This window comes from Furipterus horrens, unplaced genomic scaffold (assembly GCF_987537825.1).
Source record: "Furipterus horrens unplaced genomic scaffold, mFurHor1.1.pri manual_scaffold_5, whole genome shotgun sequence".
Taxonomy (NCBI): domain Eukaryota; kingdom Metazoa; phylum Chordata; class Mammalia; order Chiroptera; family Furipteridae; genus Furipterus; species Furipterus horrens.
Window position 1 is genome coordinate 163,370,194 of NW_028327175.1, and position 24,466 is coordinate 163,394,659.

General features: G+C 40.4%; 1 protein-coding gene and 1 pseudogene across 1 annotated transcript in view; both read right to left on the bottom strand.

Moving 5' to 3' along the window:
- Positions 1–24,466, bottom strand: part of USP54 (ubiquitin specific peptidase 54) — a 132,465-nt gene that overhangs the window by 86,319 nt on the left and 21,680 nt on the right. The window lies entirely within an intron of this gene.
- On the bottom strand, positions 1,160–12,588 carry LOC150010295 (macrophage-capping protein pseudogene; annotated as a pseudogene).

The following is a 24,466-nucleotide window of genomic DNA, read 5'->3' on the forward strand; positions in this document are numbered from 1 at the left end:
AGGATGAAGGGGGAAAAAAACAATTCTTTTTACCACCTACCAGGAACTTGCACTGACAAATCATGATAAAACTAAAATGTGGAGCACCCAATTAAATACAAACAAAGTAAACTTAAGAAACTAACCAAAAGAAACTTAAAAGGACATATCACAAACTTCATAGAGGCGTAACAAAAACAATTAGGAGGCTGTTTCCTCCAGGGGCATTCCTGATGACAAAGGTCAGCAGTGTTAACAATAAGGTTTGTAGGGTGGCAGCTGCTTCCAAAAGGAGAGCCAGCAGTAAAAGTCCTTTGCACTAGTCAAAAGGAGCACTAAAAGATACTTCCACTGTGCTTCGGCGAATAATTAAAGCAAGATCATTGTTTGAATCCTTCATTCAGAATTCTAAGACTGTCAAGACTTAAATCATTTTAACAGGCAAAATTCCTCCAACTCTCTTAAACAATACACACTCTTAAAGAAAAATATTGTGTAAACTGAGCTGTTCGGTTCAAGAATCAGTTTTAAAATGTATGGGATCTCAAATGTTCCAACCCCAAAGGTGAGGACGGTGAAAGATCTCTACTGCTCTCTCCAGGAAGAGGCAAAGTTATATCACCGAGAGCAAACAGCAAGCAGGATCGTGCCCCCAACGTGATCAGTCAGCCCAGAACTCACATTATAGGCAGGGCACAAAGTTCCAGAGGACCAACACACACCCTTCTATGTATTATTTGCGGATACGTGTATAAAATAGCTTTATTGAAACGAGCCATTTTATAAGCATACTGATGAAGAAAAACTCATTGGCAGAATCCTTGTCAAATATGAAGTTCTATTGTATTTCTATAGGTTGAGAAAAAAATATGAGTTGATCTTTTAAAAAGATTTAAGATTAGTAATATTAAACAGATGTAGGCTCTGCCCAAAATAATTAAGCTCTTATGTTTTAACAATATACTATACTAAAGTAGACTTTGACAAAAGGAAAGTACCCAAAAATTTTTTTAAAGGAAAAATATATTATTCCTTTTCTTTTACTAACATTAGCATTCTTTTTTGGAAGGGGTATAGGGAGCAATTATCTCCTTTATTGAACGTCTGCAGAGGTACCTCTGCACTGACCAGGCAGCAGGAGGAAAAGCAAGTCGGGGAGCGGGGCGGGGAGATGCCCCTCTCATTTCCAGTTCCTGAAGAATTGCTTGCAGATGGGATTCTCACAGTCAAAAGGCACAATCTCCACCTGAGTGTTTGGGGTGAACAGCATGCAGGAGAGAAAGTCCTCAGCTACAGGGAGGGCCTCCTGCCACTCCTTCTCATTAGCTATTCACCCCTTCCAGGTGTAGATCTTGCCACAGAGCCCATTGTCCAGCACAAAGCAGTCATCAGGTTATCAGCAACTACAGCTGAGCGCAAAAGGGCTAGAGTCCACCACCTTGCATCTGTCCAATGGTATCGGAGACCTTACCCAGAGCTCTAGCCTGAGCGCAAGTCTGGTCAGCTATGAGGTCTTCCTCATGGTTGCCCTTCTTCAGAGCAAGGGCCCAAGACCCTGGATCATCTCAGCAGGCTCATCCCCATCAATGACCATCTCCATCTGGGTCTTGCCCTGCTGCTCACTGTCCCAGATGGCCAAGGCCAGGTCCCACACCTTGTTATGCTCCAGGATGTTGGACTTTCCACCACAGCAGGTAAAGATGTTCTGACCCAGGTCCAAGATGAAGTAGTCCCCAGTGTTGAAGCTGTCCCAGCTCAGCGACAGATCAGCGGTGCATATGTTGTTCCTCTTCACCTGGTAAAGTTTCCTGATGGCATCTGGGGTGGCCCCTGGGAATATCTTGTGAAATGATGACTCCACACTTCCTTCCTGGTCCATGAGGCCCCTCCCTCAAGAGGGCGTCAAGGTGCATGGCCAACATATTACAGGCCTCCTGGCTCATCCAGGGATGGCTGCTGACCTATTCACAGGTGTAGGTGGGAGCACTACTCCTGGCCATTGTGCAGCACTACACAAGAATCCCCCCAAAAGAAAACACCCTGGTTCTTACGGGCCACCAGGCACCAGCTTTAGCTTCTCCACTCACCACACCTGCAGGCTGGGTTCTACACTGTTGCAAAGAATGAAGAATAGCTCTGGGGAATGGGTATGTGTATGCTGTTTCCGGATCTTTCCAAAGCTCTGCTTCCTCCTAACCTCTATACATCAGCTTTCTTAATTAAGGTCTTGTGCTGGGTGAGGGTGACATTTGTGTGAAACACAGGATATCTACTGATCAGTACTAAATGCAAAGAATATGCAAATATCAAAGTCAAGCTCTCCAAGTCATTAACAGACGGTTATATATTTACTGTGAAACTAATCAAATACGTAAAAATAAAGTACTGAGGCAGAGTTACAGAGCTTCAGTCCTGGTTACAATGCAACTAGGTAACATGACTTCATATCTCAGCCAACCAAGGTAGGTGATCCACAGGGAAAACTCAGCCTAATAGTTTGCAGTCTCTTTTGACGCCCCTTAGAAAATACTTCATGTATAACTCTCATAAATACATTCCTCTTTGCATAAGTTACTTTTGGACATTTCTTATTTCCTTTTTAAGACTACACAGCAGATTCTGTCTTGAGAACTCTAGATCAAGCACTGAGCCTCTCCACCCAAAATAAGTTGAGTAACTAAAGATTTGTGCTTAGTAAGTGCCAAATTTCTTTTAGGGCAGTTTTTGTGGGCATGACTGGTAAATCAAGAGGTAGAGTGATATATATGGTTTTAGATAACTGAGTGAAGAAAACAAGATACAGTACATATAGCTACGCTGAATTAAAATGGAGTCTATATAATCAACCTGATGAAACCAGTTCAGACCAAATGGAATAAAGCATGAGGAATAGATTTTATTTTGTTTTAACTAGCCAGACGACTTAAACTTTTGAACTCTTCAGTTATGTATCTGTCAGCAAAAAAAGAAGTCCAAATGTATAGAAAAATTTTCTGAGACAATATTTGAGCTTAAAAACAAACAAACAAACAAAAAACCTGAGCCCTAGCTGGGTTGCTCAGTTGGTTGAAGCATCATCTCGTATACCAAGACGTTGAGGGTTTGATCCTCAGTCTCGGCACATAGCTAGGCTGAGGATTCAATCCTGGTTGGGGTGAGTGCGAGAGACAACTGATCAATGCTTCTCTCTCTTTCCCTTGCTTGCTCTAAAAATCAGTAGCTATATTCTCGGGTGAGAATTTAAAGAACAAAATAAAACAAAATAAAAACAATGAGGACTGGACTGGAAGCAAATCTCAAGGATTCATAAAATGCTCCAGAGAATAGCAGTTTTGCAGTTCATTTTATACATTTAGAATCAAAGAAGAAATCATAAGAAAGGTTACATGAAATTCAAAGGTGGTTAAGATTAATTAAGATTAAAGAAGTGGACTTCTGACCAAGATGGCGACTTAGACTGACACGCTCCATCTCCCTCCACAAATAAGAAGGAATACATCTACCGCAAAACCAGAAATAACCATAAGTTCCAGAAAATAAAGCTACATGGAAATCCAATGTATGAAGTTATATACAAGTGGTGCTCGTCCAATGGGTAGGTGGGGAGAAGTCAGGGTGGAGAGATCAAGCTGTGCTGGCAGTGGGAGCTGCCGCAATGGTGATGGGACGGCAGTAAGCACAGACACCTGTATTTAAGGGGAGGCAAAAAGCACCTGGGGAGCACCCCCGGCTGTAAACCAAACTCATCCGCTCACGATCTCAATGCTGGGGAAGGCAGACCCCCATTGCCTCAGACTGTGAATGCTGGTTGGGGGCGGGGGAGGGAGGACACGGAGAAAGAAGCTCCCAGTCTCTCAGCGGAGAGTAAACAGCAAGAAACCATCTTGGACCCCTGCTCCCACACAAAATGCCACAGCATGGTGAGAAGGGTCACCTGGTAGTGACAAATGCACAGGGCTCCGCCCCCTATAGCATATGAGGTGTGACAGACCCGCCCAGGAAACAAAGGTAAACACAAAACTGTGAGGATGACACAGATCATGATAGAGATCCCGGTGACACAGCTGACCAGACAGCAAATATATGATTTATCGGACCAGCAGAGAGGAAATCTTTCTGAGGCACAGTTCAGAGCTTTGGTTATAAGAAAGCTTATAGACCTAACAGCAGACCTTAAACAAGACGGGGAAGGAATGAAGGCTAGTCCTACTGAAATGAACGAAAACACATACGAAACAACTGGTGAGGGAAGGAAAACCAGGGATCAAATCAACAAATGAGAACATAGGGAAGGAACAAACAGTCAACCCGTGCAGGAAGAGGAAATGAAAAGTGAGGAAAATTGAGGAGAGGCTCAGAAACCTATGGGACAGCTATAAGCAGGCCAATATCCGAATCATAGGGCTGCCAGAAAGTGAAGAAGAACTAGAAATTGAAAAATTATGTGAAAAAATAATGAAGCAGAACTTCCCTAACTTGGGGAAAGAGATAGAACTACAGGTCCAGGAAGCACAGGGTGTTCAAAAAAATCCTGGACCCAGGGAGAACCACACCAAGACACATTATAATCAAAATGTCAAAAATTAAGGATAAAGAGAAAATCTTAAAAGCAGCAAGAGAAGAGAATTATGTACAAATGGGTCCCAATAAGACTGTCAGTTGATCTCTCAAAAGAAAGTCTGCAGGCAAGAAGGGAGTGGCAAGAAATATTCAAAGTAATGAAAAGCAAAAACCTATAACCATGATTACTCTATCCAGCGAAACTGTCATTCAGAATAGAAGGGCAGAGAAAGTGCTTCCAGGACAAAGTAAAACTGAAGGAGTTCATTAGATCCAAACCACTGTTATATGAAATGTTAAAGGGACTTGTTTAGGAGAAAGAGGATCAAAACTATGAACATTAAAATGAAAACTGGATCACAACAACCAACAACAGAAGCTAGGGAATCAAAACAAAGGCAAACTAAGTAGGCAACGAGAGTGGAAAAAGAATTATAGGTATGGGGAACATTATGGGGGGAGGTCAGCAGGAAGGGGGGAGGGAGGCAAGGGAGGGAGATGGTACAGGAATTAGCAAACATAGTAGGAGGGAGTAGAGTAGATAAAAAGATGTTGAGAAGAAATATATGCACAACCAATGGGCATGGACTAAGGTGGGGGGGACAATTGTAGGAAGAAGGGTCACTGGGTGAAGGGGAACAAAGAGAAAATAAATTGGGACAACTGTAAAAGCATAATCAATAAAGCATATTTTTTAAAAAGGATTAAAGAGGTGGTAGAAAGCAAAGTGGATAAATCTCTAAAATGGAAAGATACTTACTTGTTTCCCATTGGTGGGTAAGGATAGCTGACATTTAACACTTAGAATAAATAGAGATGGTATGGTGCAACAACAGTGAGGAGTCCTGGAGCAGGTGGTTAAGTAGTAGGTTGATAGGCATCAGCAAGAGTAGAAACCATAGGTCAGGTGCAAGAGGGACAGAAGGTGGAGAGCCACTGGCACCTAGCAACAGGCAAAATTATGGGCCCTTGCATGACCACTCCCATAAACAATAACCCCTGGAGATAACAACTAGTCCTCAGCTGTGCTTCCACTCCAGGCCCAGAAAAGCAACAAAATAGATTGAGCAACACCATGGATGACATCAGGACCAGCTATATTGACTAATTACCCCCTGTCCTGACAACAGCCAATCAGGGGGCACACCTAGAAAAGCTGATGAATATCATGTTGAGGTCCTCCCCTGAGACCTCCAGAGAAAAGTCCTTAAGATGGGGACACCTCCACACCATTCACAAGCATTCTCTCTCCCTCCCTCTCTCTCTTTCCAGAACACACCTGCACCTTTCCTTCCTCTCTCATCTCTCAAGATGCGCATCTCTCTCTCTTCTCTCTCCAAGGGCCCTTCTTTTGCCTCTGTAACTCATTTCCTGAGCCCATTTCTTCTACAGCTCACTTCTCCTCTGTGACTCTAAATAAACTTTCTCTTATAATTTGAGTCTTGGATCTGAATTCTTTCTTAGTCAGAACTCAAGTACTGAAGTTGCTGAACTAAGGTCTAACACCTAGAGCTATTTCCCTGCAATAGTTATGCCTCAGAGAAGCCTGGAAAAGGCAGTTACTGACATATCAAGGGTATGTTGTCTTAGATGCACAACAACAATGGACAGGGTTCATTTAAGGTACAGATTATAGATTCCATCATGACCTACCCAGTTAGGAATTTATGATCATATCATCCTGGGTGATTACTTTTAGTCACTAAGCTTGTCAGGCCTGCTGTGTAGTCCCTTTTTCATTCACACATCAATGTCTGAAAATATATATAAACCCTACAGATAACCCTATGAAGAACTTAGGGAAGAATGTTTATGTGTCCAGACCACCTAACATCTATTATCCAGATCACTTGACAGCTGGAATAGTACCATCTTAGACCAATCTAGAGGCTAAGAATGCAGGACTTATTCTTCTCAAGAATGCATTTTTTACTATAAGAACTCTCAACTCTTCTTTTTTCTTCAGAACATTCAAGGTGTTAGTTACCTGGTAGTATTTTTAATGTGCAAATCCTAAAACCTTGAATAAAACTTCGTAATTTTTCATTTTAGGAAAGCCTCCTGATTCATTTATGCTCAGTCTAAAGATGTCAGGTTTAGCCCTCACAGGTGTGGCTCAATGGGTTCGGCATCCTCCCACAAACCAAAAGATCACTGGTTCGATTCCAGGTCAGGGTATATCCTGGGTTGCGGGCCAGGTGCCAATTTGGGAGCATGTGAGAGGGAACCAATCCATGTTTCTCTTGCACGTTGATGTTTCTCTCCCTCTCTTTATTCCTTGCTCTAAAAATAAATAAATAAAATCTTTTAAAAAATAAAGATGTTATGTTTAAATGTCCAGGGTTCCTAAAGTTGGATGACTAATTACAATAGTACTTTGAAACAACTGTGTTTCAGCAAAATTTGTCATATTATTTCAAGTATTTTGCAGGCAATGTCACACCCTCATAGCCCATAACAGACAAAGGTCCCTGAAAAAAAATTTGCAGGAAGACTTGAATAAAGCAATCAAGAGAAATGGAAAGGGGGGGTGGGGGTGAAAGAACACAGGCTGAAAAGTCCTACTTGGTCCTATCCCACAACCTTTCATTATTAGTCTCCATTAGCAAGTGGGGTTATGATTCAGCAGAATGTTCAATTTAATAAAAGAACACTTTGCTTAAAAGACAAACAGAATTTCTCTAGGAAAAACAAAGATGATTCCCTCTTGGCATAACCCCAAAGCAAAACCATTATTATTGGTTTTTATTTCTGAAATAATAATGATAATGCTGATTTTGGCAGTAAAGGCAGGAGCTGAGTGGCTCCATGGTAGGAGCCAAACTGCAAAATAAAATCTAAATGAAAGAACTAAAACTATCTTCATGACTCTGGGTTAGGCAAAGTCCTAGATATGACACAAGCAGCAAAAAGAAAAATAGATACATTTTACTTCATCAAAATTAAAATGTTTATGCTTTAATGGACACCATCAAAAAAGTAGTAAGACATCCCAAATAACAGGAGGAAATATTTGCAAATTATATATCTAAAAAGGGAGGTGTATTTAGAATATATAAAGAACTCTTACAACTAAATAATAGAGACAACTCAATTTTAAAGTGGTATTTCTAAATAACCCAATTTAAAAAAAGGTCTTAACAGACATTTCTCCAAAGATATACAAATGGATAATAAGTACATGAAAAGCTGCTCAACAACAGCGTATGAAAAGAGGCAGGAAAAGTGACTTTACAGTAGAGAAACCTAACAACTAGTGCCTTAGCCAGGTGATCAAGGTCAATATTAACAATGATAAATCACGTTGATAATATGTATCCTAGATATGATGTGATGAGAATGGCCCTTGTATTTCTGTGATCTTCCTCCTCAAAACTGATAACCCTAGTCCAATCATGAGAAAAGTATCAAATTCCAATAGAGAGGTATCCTACAAAATATTTGACCAGTACTTCTCAAAACCTGTCAAAGTCATCAAAAACAATTAAAGTGCAAGAAACTTATAGCTAAGAGGAGTCTAGAGCTATAAACAAGTAATGTGGAATTTTAGATGTAAACTTAGAACAGGAAAAAGAAATTAGGTAAAAACTGAAGAAATCTGAATAAACTATGAACTTTAGCTAATAATAACATATCAATATTGGTTCCTTAATAGCAACAAACATACCATATTAATATAAAATGTTAATAATATAGGAAACTGTTGGGGGAAACTCTACTATCCACTCAATTCTTCTGTATATGTAAAACTGTTTTAAAAAGTTTATTAATAATGAACGGGTTCAGAACAGGCCTCCCCAAGATGGGTTACTTTGTGGCACTGAATTATTTTGAGGTATAGGCAATCAAGACCCTGGAGACCCAAGAGAAACTTTTACCTCTCCCTAAAGAATTTAAATTGAGGGTCCTGCCCATAAGAAGAGTTATCATTGGAAATAACTTTCTGACTTCCAGCCAAGATGGAGGTGTAGGCAGACACCCTATATCTCCCTCCACAACTAAGAAGGAATATAACAACCTCAGAACTGGAGACAACCAGAAGTTCCAGAAAACTGAGCTGCATGGAAGTCCAACAAACAAAGATATAAAGAAAAAATACTTATCCAGAGAGGTTGGAGGGGCGGAGCCAGGGCAGAGAGGACATCATGAGGTGGCACAGGTGGCTGTGGCAACAGCAGCTGTGGCTGGCCAGCAGAAAGTGAAGTCATACATTATAAAAGTTGAGAGGGACACCTGGGGAGTGATCCCAGCCCCAGACCAGATCACGCAGCTCACAGTTCCAGAGCCAGGGAAAATAAAGCCTCATTGCTTCTGACTATGAAAACCAGTGAAAGTTGGGGCAGAAGAAGAAACTGGCAGTCTCTCGGCAGAGTCCATTTGTTTAGAGGCCCCCACAGTCCTAGAACGTACACAGATCCACCCATTATGGAAACAATGGCCAGGGCAACAGATAGAGGCGCCAGTCCCATATGGAAAGTGGGAGAAGCACCTGCAAAAGGTGTGAGTGATGAGTAAGTGGCACTGATCACTCTCTGACCCCTCCCCCACAGACAGGGCCACATGGTGAAATGGGTCGCCCCTCACTAACGAATACCTAAGACTCCTCCCCTTACAACATAACAGCTGCAACAGCTCCACCTAAGACACTGGCAAACACAGGAGTCTGTCAAGTTCAGGAGACAGAGAAGTATGGCCCAAAAGTGGGAACAAATCAAGGTTCCAGTGGGAGAACTAAGTGACGAGGAGATAGCCAAACTAAAAGATGCAGAGTTCATAACACTGGTGATAAAGATGCTCACAAACTTGCCAGATATGCTTGAGTATGGCAAACACAGAAGGAAAGAATGAATGCTAACCTAAGTGAAATGAAGGAAAATCCACATGAAACCAATGGTAAAGGGAAGGAAACCAGGGTTCAAATCAATGATTTGGAACATAAGGAAGAAATAAACAGTCAACCAGTACAGAATGAAGAAACAAGAATTCAAAAAAATGAGAAGAGGCTTAGGAACCTCTGGGACAACTTTAAACATGCCAACATCCAAATTACAGAGATGCCAGAAGGAGAAAGGAAGAGAAAGAAATTGAAAACTTATTTGAAAAAATAATGAAGGAAGCTTCCCAAACTTGGCAAAGGAAATAGGCCTACAAGTCCAGGAGGCAGAGGGTCCCAAACAAGCTAGACCCAAAGAGGACCACACCAAGAAACATCATAATTAAAATGCCAAAGGTTCAAGATAAAGAGAGAATCTTAAAAGCAGCAAGAGAAAAAAAGAGTTACCTACAAAGGGGTGCCTATAAGACTATCAGCTGATTTCTCAAAGGAAACTTTTCAGGCAAAAAGGGCTGGCAAGAAGTATTCAATGTGATGAAAAGCAAGGACTTACAACCAAGATTACTCTATCCAGCAAAGTTATCATTTAGAATGGAAGGGCAGAGAAAGTGCTTCCCAGACAAGGTAAAACTAAAGGAGTTCATCATCACCAAGCCATTATTATGTGAAATGTTAAAGGGACTTATTTAAGAAAAAGAGGATCAACACTGTGAACATTAAAATGACAACAAACTCACAACTAAAAACAAACTAAGCGGAACCTAAAAACAAACAAAGCAAACAATGAGAATAGGAACAGAATCATAGGTATGGGGATCATTTGGAGGGCTATCAGCTGGGAGGGGAAAGGGGAAGAAATGGGGAAATGTGCAGGGATTAAGAAGCATAACTGGTTGGTACAAAATAGACACGAGGGAGTTATGAATAATATAGGAAAAGGCAAAGCCAAAGAACTTATATGCACGACCCATAGACATGAACTAAGGAGGGTGGGATCGCTGGAGGGACTTGGGGGGACAGGGGGGTTGGTACTGGGAGGAGGGGAGAAAAGAAATTAGAACAACTGTTAACAGCATAATCAATAAAATATACTTTAAAATAAATAAATAAGTTAGAAATAACTTTCTATGACCTATCTATAGGGCAGGGCAAACATCTTAATTATGAACATCTGTTCTTTTTATCATTCTAACAATGAGCTTCCTTCCCTCTGAAGCCTCAGGCACCTTACTTCAACTTTAAGCTCAGAATGCCATATATACCTCATTTTTTTGTAACTTTGTCTCTGAATCTCTCATGTATATGAGGTTTACAAATGTTCATATGTCGACTCTTATGTAAGTAAGAATCTATAAAGGTAGAGGAAATTTCTTCTTTCCCCACAATAATAAAAACGGATAAATTAAATTAAAACAATGCAATGAAAATCAAAACCATGATGAGATACCTCTTCACACCTACTAATATGTATAATCAAAAGACATGGTAACAAATGTTGACACAAATGTGGAGAAATCTAAACCCTCCTATACTGTTGGTGTAAATGTAAAATAGTACAGCCACTTTTGAAAAGTCTGGCAGGTGGTCAAAAGATTAAACAGTTACCATATGACTCAGTAATTCTACTAGATGTGTCCCTAAGAGAAACTAAAACTTATGCTCACTCAAAAATTTATTCACAAATGTTCATAGCAGCATTATTCATAACGGCCAAAAAGTGACATTCAAATGTACATCAACTGATGGATAAATAGTTATTCATACCACAGAATATTACTCAGCCATAATAAGAATGAAGTATAATTCATGCTACAACATTTAAGAACCTTTAAACATTATGCTAAGTGGAGGACATGTCCAGAAGAGGCATACTATACAGACAGAAAGTTGCTTAGTGATTGCCTAGGGCTGAGAGAAGGTGTAAAGAAAATTGAAAGTAACTGCTAATAAGTACAGTGTTCCTTTTAGGGGGTAACAGAAATGTTCTAAAATTGATGTGTGATGAACGTTCACTCTGTGACTATATTAACAACCATTGAATCATGCACTTTAAATAAGTGAATTGTATGATTTGTAAATTACATCTCAGTATAGCTGTTATTTTTTAAATCAGTTTTCCTTTTTATAAAACAAGGACACTGTTTCATGTCTGTGATTTAAATTAGGTCCCTATAAACAACACAGCAGCTGCCACCTGGTAAAACTGGACAGCTTCAAATGCTTGGCAAACAACTTTTGTGCATATGAGATTTTGATTTTCTTTTTCTTTTTTTTAATACATAAGCAAAGAAAATGAGGCTGTTGGGGCATTCTACTCACTGATACTGTCATTTAATTATGGACAAAATGCAATCACTGTTTCCCTAATCAAGAAACCAACAGTGCCCTGGCCAGGTGGCTCAGTTGTTTGGAACATTGTCCAGTACACCAAAAAGTTGCAGGTTTGATCCCCAGTCAGGGCACATACAGATGGCAATTGATCAATGTTTCTCACATTGATGTTTCTATGTTTCTTTCTCTTTCTCTCTCTCCATTCCCCTCTCTCTAAAATTCAGTAAACATATCCTCAGGTGAGGATTTTTTTGAAGATCTAATTTTTTTTTTAAAAGAAGAAGCCAACAGTACCACTGATTACATATATGTCTAAAGTGGATGGACACAGATAAGTCACATTGACAAAAATAAGGTTGAAAATGCCACCAAAATGGCACAGCAGCAAAAGTCAGAGTACATCTCTTGTGTATGGCTGAAAAGACAGAACAGATGAACAAAGCAGGCTGAAGTGATACTTGGTGGGCACATCATTTGCTAAATAATTACAAACATTCCCCCACATATCTGTAGAAATCCCTCCTGTTACTTTTTGGGCATCTTTCCCTAGAGTACTCACTCAGAAGCTGACATAAAACCATCTGTTTGATAAGCACTCTGAAAACACCAAAAACGAAACTAATGAACTGTTTGGTGGGTACGAAGGGGGCCAATGGAAAGGGGAGGAAATGAGCCAGTATTTACCTTCGTGAAAGAGATTTAAGCACCACTCCTGAGTTAGTGATCTAAACTTGGTGGGGGGCGTCGTCATGACAGCACAGTATGCGAGAGAAGGAGAAACATCAATTGTTGTTCCACTTATTTATGCATTTATTGGTTGCTTCTTGCATGTACCCTGACCCGGGATCAAACCGGTCAGAATGTGGCAGTCCGGTCAGCGCCATCGGCAGGAGGGAGTGTGGCTTCTACCACAGCTTCTACTGTGACCGTGCAAGCTCCACACACAAACGCTTCTCCCTCCAGGGTATCTGTGCTGCCTACACTTTCTTGTTCTTTCACTGTCAAAACATGGCGGCGACTGGGCCACCCCGGGACTTCTGACATATGCAAATGAGCCTTATACAAATTAACTAGGTCCCAGCTTCTCCCATAACAAATGAAAATGGACTCATTCCCAGAAGAAATGTTGATGAACCTAGCACAACATATTGACTGGGGAAAAGCAGGAAAATGTAAATAATCTGTTGAATGTGTTGATGTATAAACGCACCCTAACCAAAACGTATGTCCAGTAAAGTGTGGATTCTGCACCTGCACATACAAAGTAGGAGACAATTCTTAAGAGCCCTGCTGGGCGACCAGGAGTCTCCACTTTCTTTCTCCTTCCTTCTTTTTCTCCCCTTTCCTTTTCTTTCTCTTCCCCCTTCCCTTGCTACTACAGGCCCTGGAGGTGGACTGTGAGCTTCCCTCTTACCTCTAACCGCTTTTCCTCCCTTCCCTCAATAAACGTGGTATAAAATCCTAGACTGTTCTCTGGGTGATTTCTTGGAGCAAAGACAGCCTGACAAAAACGAACTTTGGTATAAGAGAATTGTACATTGAACTTCCCATCTACTCCTGGGTTATATCTTAAATATTTTAATTCATTAAATACTGAATATTTTTGTAAGCCAGGCATGATGCTAATATTAGAGATGTAAAGATGACTAAAATCATGGTGTTAACCAAGCAAAGTGGGGCTCATTCACATGGCACCGTGGTGTAAGACCCAACAATTAGTGTTGAGAGAAACAGGTCTTGATTTACAATATTCCAACCTTGGGGGTGCTGGGAGCACTTCAACTCAAGAGCCTTATTCTCCCACAAGACCCAGCACTTCCCTTGCTCCCCAAAAGGCTATAAGCCAACCCCAAACCCAATAGTTCCCCATTCCTTATCTGTCAGCTGTCTTTCCTTCAGGATCTGGGTATGATGTCATCAGCCTCCATATATTGGTCCATGTGCCATGTTACACTGGATCATGGTGAAGTTCCAGAAAGGCACAAGTCCTGACAGTGTCCTCTCCTCATGTCCCAAGTTCCAAGAGTCCAGATAGAGCCCAAGTCTGCAAGGCGAAGTCCTTCAGAGTCTACTGGAGCAGGCACGATTAAAGCAGCAGCATGCCTGCTTTCTTACTAGCCCAGGACACTTGGCTGAATCCTCACTACAAACTGCATGGCTACTTCTTCCCACACACTGCTACAACCTGCTGCTTCATCATTCTCCTCTAACATGCTTCTTCCATCGTGTTTCTTTTCATACAGACAGGAGGGCCCTTCTTCATCCTTTCAAACAGCATGGCCCTTCATCCTTTAAAATAGCATGGCTTTCTTTATGGCTGGCTCCTTTCCTACAGCTCTTACCTTCAGGAAAGACTCAGCAATCTCCTTGTCATTGCTATCCAAAGTATCTTAAACAGTATCATCCCCCTTTTACAGGCCCTAGCTACCAGCCTGCCATAGTACCTTAAAAGCTATATTATTTCCTTCCCCAACCCCCAAAACCATGGGCTGTGGGGACTTTGGCGGCAGCTGCTCTGTTACAATGGGACCTTCAAAGTGTTCACTGTCTAATAAGGGAGAAACCATAAATATAACAGAGATATGAACAAAGTCCCTTGGAAAGGCAGGAAAGGCTTTCCAGAGGAAATAATATCTGAATTGGGTTTTCACACTGTGGTATAAGAAGAATCTGACTAATCTTTGACCCTGGTTCCTCAGAAGTGTAAGGGGCAGAGAAACTGGTGACTCTCAAACCATTAGGAAAAAATTCGCAGCAAAGGACAAATGTAATCTTGAATCAGAGGGTCTCCGAGCCAGAGTTAACAGAATTAGTGCACTTACAAATCAGGAAGGGGCATTCCGGAGCTCGGCACAAATGTCTGCCTCTGAGATCAAAGGGGAGAGATATTAATCACAAAACACAGGGAGATGGGAAAATGTAGCTAGACAGCCCAGCAAACTGGGAATACTTCAAGGGAAAGCTGGAGAGACCTATATAACCAGATCACCCTTAGTTCATTATCACCCTCAGTTAATTTAGCTAATTGCATTAGATTGTAACTCCAGAGTATCCGGCATGGAAAAACGGAGAAGGAGAAGGAGAGGGAGGAGGGAAATGGGGGGAGGTTTACTCTCATTAGGATAAAACCAGCCTGCTCCGGATGTCAGCATGCACCTTTGATTTGGCTGCGCCTGGAGCTGCAGATCTGTGAATAAACAACTGCCTCGATTACTGCTAAAGTCCTGTGTCCCAGTGTTTTTATTGTGAGCATTTCTCACAGAAGGAAGCCTCTAAACTTTTGAAATTTTCTAAGTGATATGTCTTTGTTATGCATGGTGGGCCATTCCAGGCACACTGAGTTTATGCTAACCAGGGGACTCATTAACTGCAATAAATGTATATACTCTAAGATACTAATAATAAGGAAAACTGGGTGAGGCAATATATGGGAACTAGTGGGGCCCAATATACTTTCAAGATAGGGGCTGGCCATGCTGGAAAGACCAACCACGTGATTAGAGTGTTGGAACATGGGGCTACATGATATGAGCCTGCCCTCTGTGGAGTGAAAACAAGCTGGAGATGGAGTTCAATTCTTTGGCCAATGATTGAATCAATCATGTCTACATAATGAAGCCCCAATGAAAACTCTGAATACTGATTCAGCAGTCTCCCCTGTTTAGTAATAGACAATGATGAGCTGGTGTAAGAAACAAGGAAATAGTGACTCCCAAACCAGTAGAAAATCATTAGTAATAAAGGACAAATGTAATCAGAGGGTCTTAAAGGCAAATGTAATTACAGGGTCTCAAGGGCAAATGTAATTAGAGGATCTCTGAGAAGGAAGTTGACAGCATTAACATATTTACAAATCACAAAAGGGGCACTTAGATAATCCCGTTAGATTGTAACTCTGGAGTAACCAGTAATGGAGAAAGGGAGAAATGGGAGAGAAGGGGAGGGGAGGGGAAGCTAATCGCATTACCATAAAACCAGTTTTCTTTGTCTACCTTGCGCACACATTCTCCTGGCTGAGGGTGCTCCCAACTCTGCAGACTCGTGAATAAACGCCTCGCTTTGCTGCTCAAGTCCTTTTATTGTGAGCATTTCTCACACTGGGAGGGTGACACAGCCTGAGGACACAGAAGCTTTACTTTTGGAACCCTCCTACAGGCATAGGACCTTGCATCTCTCCCTTTTACTAGTTCAGATTTGTAAACGTCTGCTATAATAAAACTGTATTCTTTTTTCCTCTTTATTTTAAAGAGAGAGAGAGAAACACTGATTTGTTGTTCCACTTATCTATGTATTAGTTGGTTGATTCTTGTATGTGCCCTGACCAGGATTGGAACCTGCAACCTTGGCATATCCAGATGATACTCCACCAACTGAGCTACTGGACCAGGGCAAAACTGTAATCTTAAGTATAGCACTTTCCTGAGTTCATTGACCTTTTCTAGCAAATTATGAGGGGGCCTAAAGAATTCCTGAATTTATAGTTGGTCAGAAATGCAGATGGCTTCAAGACTCAAACCTGTGCTTGGTGTCTGAAGTACAGGCAGTCTTAGAGAAAACTATGACCTTAACTTGTGAAATCTGAGTTAACTCTGGTTAATGTCACAACTACACTACTAACACCCCAGAGGAATTAATTTTATAAAGAATTTACAGGGACTTCCGGCCAAGATGGAGGCCTAGATAGACACACTGCTTCTCCTTCCACAACTAAGGAATACAACTACTTCAAAACTAGCGACAACCTGAAGTGCCAGAAAATCGAACTGCATGGAAGTCCAACAAACAAAGATATAAAGAAGAAGTACTCATCCAGACAGGTAGGAGGGGCAGACCGGAACAGAAAGGACACAGTGTGGTGGCGGCAGCAGCGGTGGCCATGGCAAGTGGCAGTGGCAGGCCAGCAGAAAGCTCAGTCAAACATTTTAAAAAGTCGAGAGGGACATCTGGGGAGCACTCCCAGCACCAGACCAGACTGCAGAGCTCATGGTTCTGTTACAGAAACAGGGGAGTCCAAAAATCCCCAGAGCTTGCAGCTGGGGGATGGGGAGAAGGAAGCAGCTTTTGGAATGCCTCCACATGCCTGAGGCTGGTGGCTACTGTCTTTCTTATGCAAATGGCTTTAATGCATCCAAAGCCTCAGGCAGATGGGAGGAGTCTTGAACCAGGGGACGGTATGGAAAGCACACAGAGCCTAGGTAAGGGTCTGTGAATGGTCAGAACTGTTTGCAACGCCCACTGCGTCAGATGACGCAGTCAGGGATATATAAGCAGCTGCAGACATTTTGGACTCTGAGACTCTCTCTGGCTCTCGCTCATGCTCTCACTCTGGGACTCTCGCTCTCAGACTCTCTCTGGCTCTGGCTCTGAGACTCTCTCAAGCTCTCGTTCGGGCTCTGGCTCTCACTGGCGCTGTGGCTCTCGCTCTCGCGCTCTGGCTCTGGCGCTCAGACTCTCTCTGGTGCGCTCGCGCGCTCGCTCTCGCTCTCTCGTGTGCTCCCTCCACGTGGCTTGGTGAAGGGGCCTTCTCCATGTGGCTTGGAGAAGGGGTCTCCAGGCTGCTTTAAGAGGCTCTCGCCATGCAGTTTTGAGAAGGAGAGAAGATCCACCCGGTTTGCAGAAAGAAGGCAGTTTGCAAGGAGGCTGAGAATCCAGGTGGTTCTGCATTGAGAGCTGGAGGGCACCACAGCACAGAAAGGACCTCCCCAATCAGATTGAATGATTGGCAGCTGCTGGTAAAGCTGAACTGTGTTGGGAAAGTAGGGAAACGGTTTCTCTGACTTCCCTAAAACTAGCCTGGTTTGGAAGGGGGGGAGGCAAGGATATGTGTTTGTGGGTATTTTAAAGAGCATAAGACTTAACAACAGAAATCCGCAAGTAACTAAATCTATATAACTGTTAAATAAACAATTCTTTTTCTTTTCACCAAACTCTGGTATTGAGAGTTATAATTTTGGCGGCGGGCAATCGGGCCCCTAACTAAAGAGCCCATGGGTTTGTTTTCAACTGGAGCAGCCCAGGGGTTCTGTAACAGTTCCAGCCCCGGGGACAACAGAGCCTCATTCCTTCTGACTGTGAAAACCACTGGGGGTTGGGGTGGAGGAAGAAACTGCTGGTCTCACAGTAGAGTATGCTTATTTAAAGGACCCTCACAGTCCTAGAACATCCACAGACCCACCCACTCTGGGAACAACAGCCAGTCCCATATGGAAGTGGGAGAAGTGCCTGCAAAGGGGGCGAGTGCTGAGCAAGCAGCATTATTCCCTCTCTGACCCCTTCCCCACATACAGCACCACAATGTGGTGAAACAGGTCACTCTGTACTGATGAATACCTAACGCTCCACCCCTTACAATGTAATAAGTGCAACAGCTCTACATAAGACACAGAGGCAAACAAACACAGGAGCCTGTAAAGATGAGGAGACAGAGAAGTAAGGCCCAAAAGAGGAAACGGATCAAGGTTCCAGTGGGAGAACTAAGCAAGGAGGAGACAGCCAACCTAACAAATGAGGAGATAGACAATGTAACAGATGAAGAGTTTAAAACACTGGTGATAAAGATGCTCACAGACTTGACAAATATACTTAAGTATGGCAAACACATAAGGGAAGAAGTAAAGGCTATGCTAAATGAAATGAAGGAAAATCCACACAAAACCACTGGTGAAGGGAAGGAAACCAGGGTTCAAATCAATGACTTGGAATATAAGGAAGAAGAAAACAGTCAACCAGTACAAAATGAGAAAATAAGAATTTAAAAAATGAGGAGAGGCTTAGGAACCTCGGGGAGAACTTTAAACATACCAACATCCAAATCATAGGGGTCACGAATGGAAAAGAGGAAGAGCAAGAAATCAAAAGTTTATGTGAAAAAATAATGAAGAAAAACTTCCGAAATTTGAGAAAGAAATAGGCATACAGGTCCAGGAAGCACAGAGAGTCCCAAACAAGCTAGACCCAAAGCAGACCACACCAAGACACATCATTATTAAAATGCCAAAGGTTAAAGATAAAGAGAGAATCCTAAAAGCAGCATGAGAAAAGCAGAGAGTTACTTACAAAGGGGTGCCTGTAAGACTATCAGCTGATTTCTCGAAAGAAACTTTGCAGGCAAGAAGGAACTGGCAAGAAGTAGTCAATGTGATGAAAAGCAAGGACCTACAACCAAGATTACTCTATCCAGCAAAGCTATCACTTAGAATGGAAGGGCAGATGAAGCACTTCCCAGACAAGGTAAAGCTAAAGGAGTTCATCATCACCAAGCCATTATTATATGAAATGTTAAAGGGACTTATTTAAGAAAAAGAGGATCAAAACTATGAACATTAAAATGACAACAAACTCACAACTATCAACAACTGAATCTAAAGGATAAAAACATAAGCAAACAAGCAGAATGGGACCAAAATCATAGGTGTGGAGATCATTTGCAGGGTTATCAGCTGGGAGAGGGAAGAGGGAGAAATGGAGAAATGGTGCAGGGACTAAGAAACATAATTGGCTGGTATAAAATAGACAGGGGGAAGTTAAGAATAATACGGAAAGAATGAAGCCAAAGAACATATAGGCACACCCTTGGACATGAACTAAGGGGTGTGGGATTGCTGGAGGGAAGGGAATACTGGGAAGAGGGCAGCAAAGGGAAAAGAAATTGGGACAACTGTAAAGTGTAATCAATAAAATATATTTTAAAAGACTGAGCAAATGAAGAAAAGGTAATTATCATGCCTAATAATTTTAAAATTGTATAAGAATTATACAATAAATACATACCTGTCAATAATCACTTTAAATGTAAATGCCTGAAACACTCCAATCAAAAAACATATGGTAGCTGAATGTATAAGAAAAGAAGACTCATACATGCTGTCTACAGAGACATACCTCAGAATGAAAGACACACACAGATTGAAAGTAAAGGCATGAAAAAAGGTTTTCATGCAAATGGAAAGAAAAAAAAACTGGGGTAACAATACTTACATCTGGCAAAATAGACTTTAAAACAAAGGCTATAGTAAAAGACAAAGAATTCTACATAATGATAAAGGGAGCAATCCAACAAGAGGATATAACCCTCATAAATATTTATGCACCCAACACAAGAGTACTTAAACATGTAAAGTAAATATTAATGGAAATAAAGAGAGAGACTGACAGTAATGCAGTCATAGCAGGGGATTTTAACACCCCATTGACATCAATGGATAGATCTTCCAGACAGAAAATCAACAAGGAAACAGGTGCCTAAAATGACACAATAAATCAGATGGAGTTAATTGATATCTTCAGAGCATTTCACCCAAAACAGCAGAATATACTCTCTTTTCAAGTGCACATGGAACATTCTCTAGGATAGACCACATGTTAGAACACAAAAGAAGTCTCAATAAATTTAAGAAAATTCAAATCATATCAAGAATCTTCTTTGACCATAAGGATATGAAACTAGAAATCAGGGAAAAACTGAAAAACACATATAGACAAGGAGGCCAAATAACATGTTATGAAAAATGAATAGGTTAACAATGAGAACAAGGGGAAAAATCAAGATTACCTTGAAACAAACCCAAAATCTATGGGAAACAGTGAGTGCAGTCCTAAGAGGGAAATTTATAACATTACAGACCTACTTTAAGAAAGAAGAAAAACCTTAAATAAACAATTTGACTTTACATTTGAAGTAACTAGAAGAACAAACAAAGCCTAAAATGAGGAGAAGAAAGGAAATAATAAAAGATAAGAGCAGAAATAAACAAAATGAGTCTAAGAAAAACCAACAGAAAAGATCAATGAAATCAACAGCTGGTTCTTTGAAAAGATAATCAACAGTGACAACCCTTTAACCAGACTCATCAAGAAAAAAGAGAGAAGACCCAAATAAATATAAATAAAAACAGAAATGAAAGAGGAGAAGTAACATCTGACACCAAAGAAATACAAAGAATTGTCAGAAAATATTACGAACAGTTCTATACCAATATATTGGACATTCTGGATGAAATGAATAAGTTCCTAAAAACAAACTTCCAAAACTAAATCAGGAGGAATCAGAAAATCTGAATAGACAGATTATAACTTTTGAAATCGAAGCAGAAACCAAAACTACCAAGAAACTAAAGTCCTGGACGAGATAGCCTCACAGGTAAATTTTACCAAACATTCAAAGAACACCTGTGCTTCTCAAACCATGCCATAAAAATCAAGAGGAGGAAAGACTCTCAAGCTCATTTTACAAAGCCAATATTATCCTAATTCCAAAACCAGATAAAGACACTACAAAGCAACAACAACAACAAAATTATAGGTTAATATCCTTCATGAACATAGATGCTAAAATCCTCAACAAAATATTAGCAAACCAGATCCAGCAATATATTTAAAAGATCATACACCATGATCAAGTGGGATTTATTCTGGAGATGCAAGGTTGGGGACAATATCCAGAAATCAATAAACGTGATACAGCACATAAACAAAATGAAGGATAAAAACCACATTATCAGATCAATAGATGCAAAAAAAGCATTTAATAAAATACAGTACAGTTTTTATCATTTCTTAAATGATAAGAAATGATAAAAGTGGAAATCGAGGGAACATACCTCAACGTAATAAAGGCCATATATGACAAAAACTACAGCCAGTATCATATTCAATGGACAAAAACTAAAAGTATTTCTCATTAGATCAGAAACAAGACAGGAATGTTCACTTTCACCACTCTTCTTCAACATAGTACTGGAAGTCCTAGCCAAAGCAATCAGACAAGGAAAAGAAAGAAAAGGCATCCAAACTGGAAAGTAAAGCTGTCATTATTTGCAAATGACATAACATTGTATACAGAGATCCTACAGATTTCACCAAAAAACTACTGGAACTGATAAATGATTTCAGTAAAGTTGCAGGATACAAAATAAATGTCCAGAAATTGGTTGTATTTTTATATACCAATAATGATCAGAAAGGGAAACTAAGAAAACAATTTCACTTACAATTGTATCAAAATATATATACCCAGGAGCAAATTTAACAAAGGGTGTATAACACCTGTACTTGGAAAATTATAAAGACACTGAAAAAAGAACTGAAGAAGATACAAATAAGTGGAAGCATGTACCATGTTCATAAATAGATGAATTAACATCATTAAAATGTCCATACCAGCCCTGGCTGATGTGGCTCAGTGAATTGAGCACTGACCTGCAAACCAAAGGGTTGCCGGTTTGATTCTCAGTCAGGGCACATGCGCGGGGTGCAGGTAGGTACCCAGTTGGGGATGCGTGAGAGGCAACCTCACTTTGATGTTTCTCTCCCTCTCTTTCTCCCTCCCATCCCCTCTCTCTAAAAATAAATAAAATCTTTTTTTTTATGTGTACACTACTCAAAGGAATTAATAGATTCAACACAATTTCTATCAAGATATCAATGGATATTTAACAGAACTATAACAAATATTCCCAAAATATATGGAACCACAAAATGCCCCAAGTAGCCACAGCAATCTCGAGAAAGAAGAGCAAAGTTGGAGGAATCATGCTACCTGATATCAAACTATACTACAAGGCCATAGTAATCAAAACAGCATGGTAGTGGCATAAAAAGACATATAAATCAATGGAACAGAATAGAAAACCCAAAAATAAACCCACATCTGTATGATCAGTTAATATTCAACAAAGGAGGCAAATACATACAATGGGGTAAAGACAGTGCCTTCAATAAATGGTGCTGGAAATATTGGACAGATATGTGCAAAAGAATGAAACTAGACCAACTTCCTTTTTAAAAAGATTTTATTTATTTATTTTCAGACAGAGGGGATGAGAGGGAGAGAGGGAGAAAAACATCAGTGTGCAAGAGAAACATCAATTGATTGCCTCTCACATGCCCCCAGTGGCCTGCAACCTAGACGTGTGCCCTGGCAGGGAACTGAATAGGCAAACTTTCAGTTCCCAGGCTGGCGTTCAATCCACTGAGCCACACCAGCCAGGGCTAGACCACCTTCTTACACCATATATAAGAATAAACTCAAGATGGATTAAAGACTTAAACATTAGACTCAAAACCATAAACATCAACCCCTGGCTGCTGTGGCTCAGTAGATTGAGCGTCAGCCTGCGAGCCAAGTGTCGCTGGTTCGATTCTCAGTCAGGGCACATGACTAGGTTGCAGGTCAGGTCCCCAATTGGGGGTGCAAGTAAGAGGCAACCACACAGTGATGTTTCTCTCCCTCTCCTTCTCCTTTCCCCTCTCTATATAAATAAGTAAATAAACAAACAAACAAATAAATAATTTTTAAAAAAACATAAAAATCAAAATCATAGGCAGTAAAATCTCAGACATTTCTCATAGCAATATTTTTTTCTGATATATATCCTTGGGTAAGGGAAACAAAGAAAAGATAAACAAATGGGGTTACATCAAACTAAAAACTTCTTGCACAGCAAAGGAAACCATCAACAAAATGAAAAGACAACCTACTGAATGGGAGAACATATTCACCAATGATATATCTGATAAGGGGTTAATATCCAAAATGTATAAAGAACTTATAAAATTCAACACCAAAAAAGAAACAGTCCAATTTTAAAAATGGGCAATAGACCTGAATAGACATCTCTCCAAAGAGGAAATATAGATGGCCAATAGATCTATGAAGGATGCTCAACAGCACTAATTATCAGAGAAATACAAATTAAAACCACAATGAGATATCATCACCTCACACTTGTCAGAATGGCTATCAATAAATCAAAAACAAGTGTCGGTGAGGATGTGGAGAAAAGGGAACCCTCATGCACTGCTGGTGGGAATGCAGATTGGTGCAACACTGTGGAAAACAAACAGTATGGAGTTACCTCAAAAAATTACAAATGGAACTGCATTATGACCCAGTGATTCCTCTTCTGGGAATTTGTCCAAAGAAACCCAAAATGCTAATTCAAAAGAATATATGTTCACTGCAGCATTATTTACAATAGCCAGAATGTGAAAGCAGCCCAAGTGTTCATCAGTAGAGGAGTGGATAAAAAAGCTGTGACACATTTATACAATGAAATACTATTCAGCCATAAAAAAGTAGAAAATCTTACCTTTTGCAACAGTATGAATGAACCTACAGAGTATTATACTAAGTGAAATAAGCCAGTCAGAGAAAGACAAGTACCATATGATTTTAACTTACATGTGGAATCTGATGAACAAAATAACATACAAAATAGAAACAGACTCATAGATACAGAGAACAGACTGACAGCTGTCAGAGAGGAGGGGATTTGGGGGCTGGATGAAAAAGGTGAAGGGATTATGAAAAAAATTCATAGACACAGACAACAGTATGTGATTACCAGAGGGAAGGGTGGTTGGGCAGGTAGAAGACGGTAAAGGAGGAATAAATGGTAATGAAAGGAGACTTCACTTGGGGTGGAAAACATTCAACACAATATAGATGATGTTTATAGAATTGTACACCTGAAACTGGTATAATTTTATGTAAGAAAGAAAATAATTAAAGTCATTGTATATATTATGTAGCTCAGGTTCAATATTTGTATAACATAAACAATAAATAATGATTTAATCCCCCAATTACAGAATTATATTGAGACTATAAGGGAGAAGACCTATATGCATTAAAGAGCCAAAAACATATTTCAAGACACTTTTTATATATGTTTAATATTTTATATTAAGTGATAAATTATGCTTTAGAAATACTTCAGGTAGGTGAAGATCGTTGCCTCAGAGGGTGGGATAACTGCTATA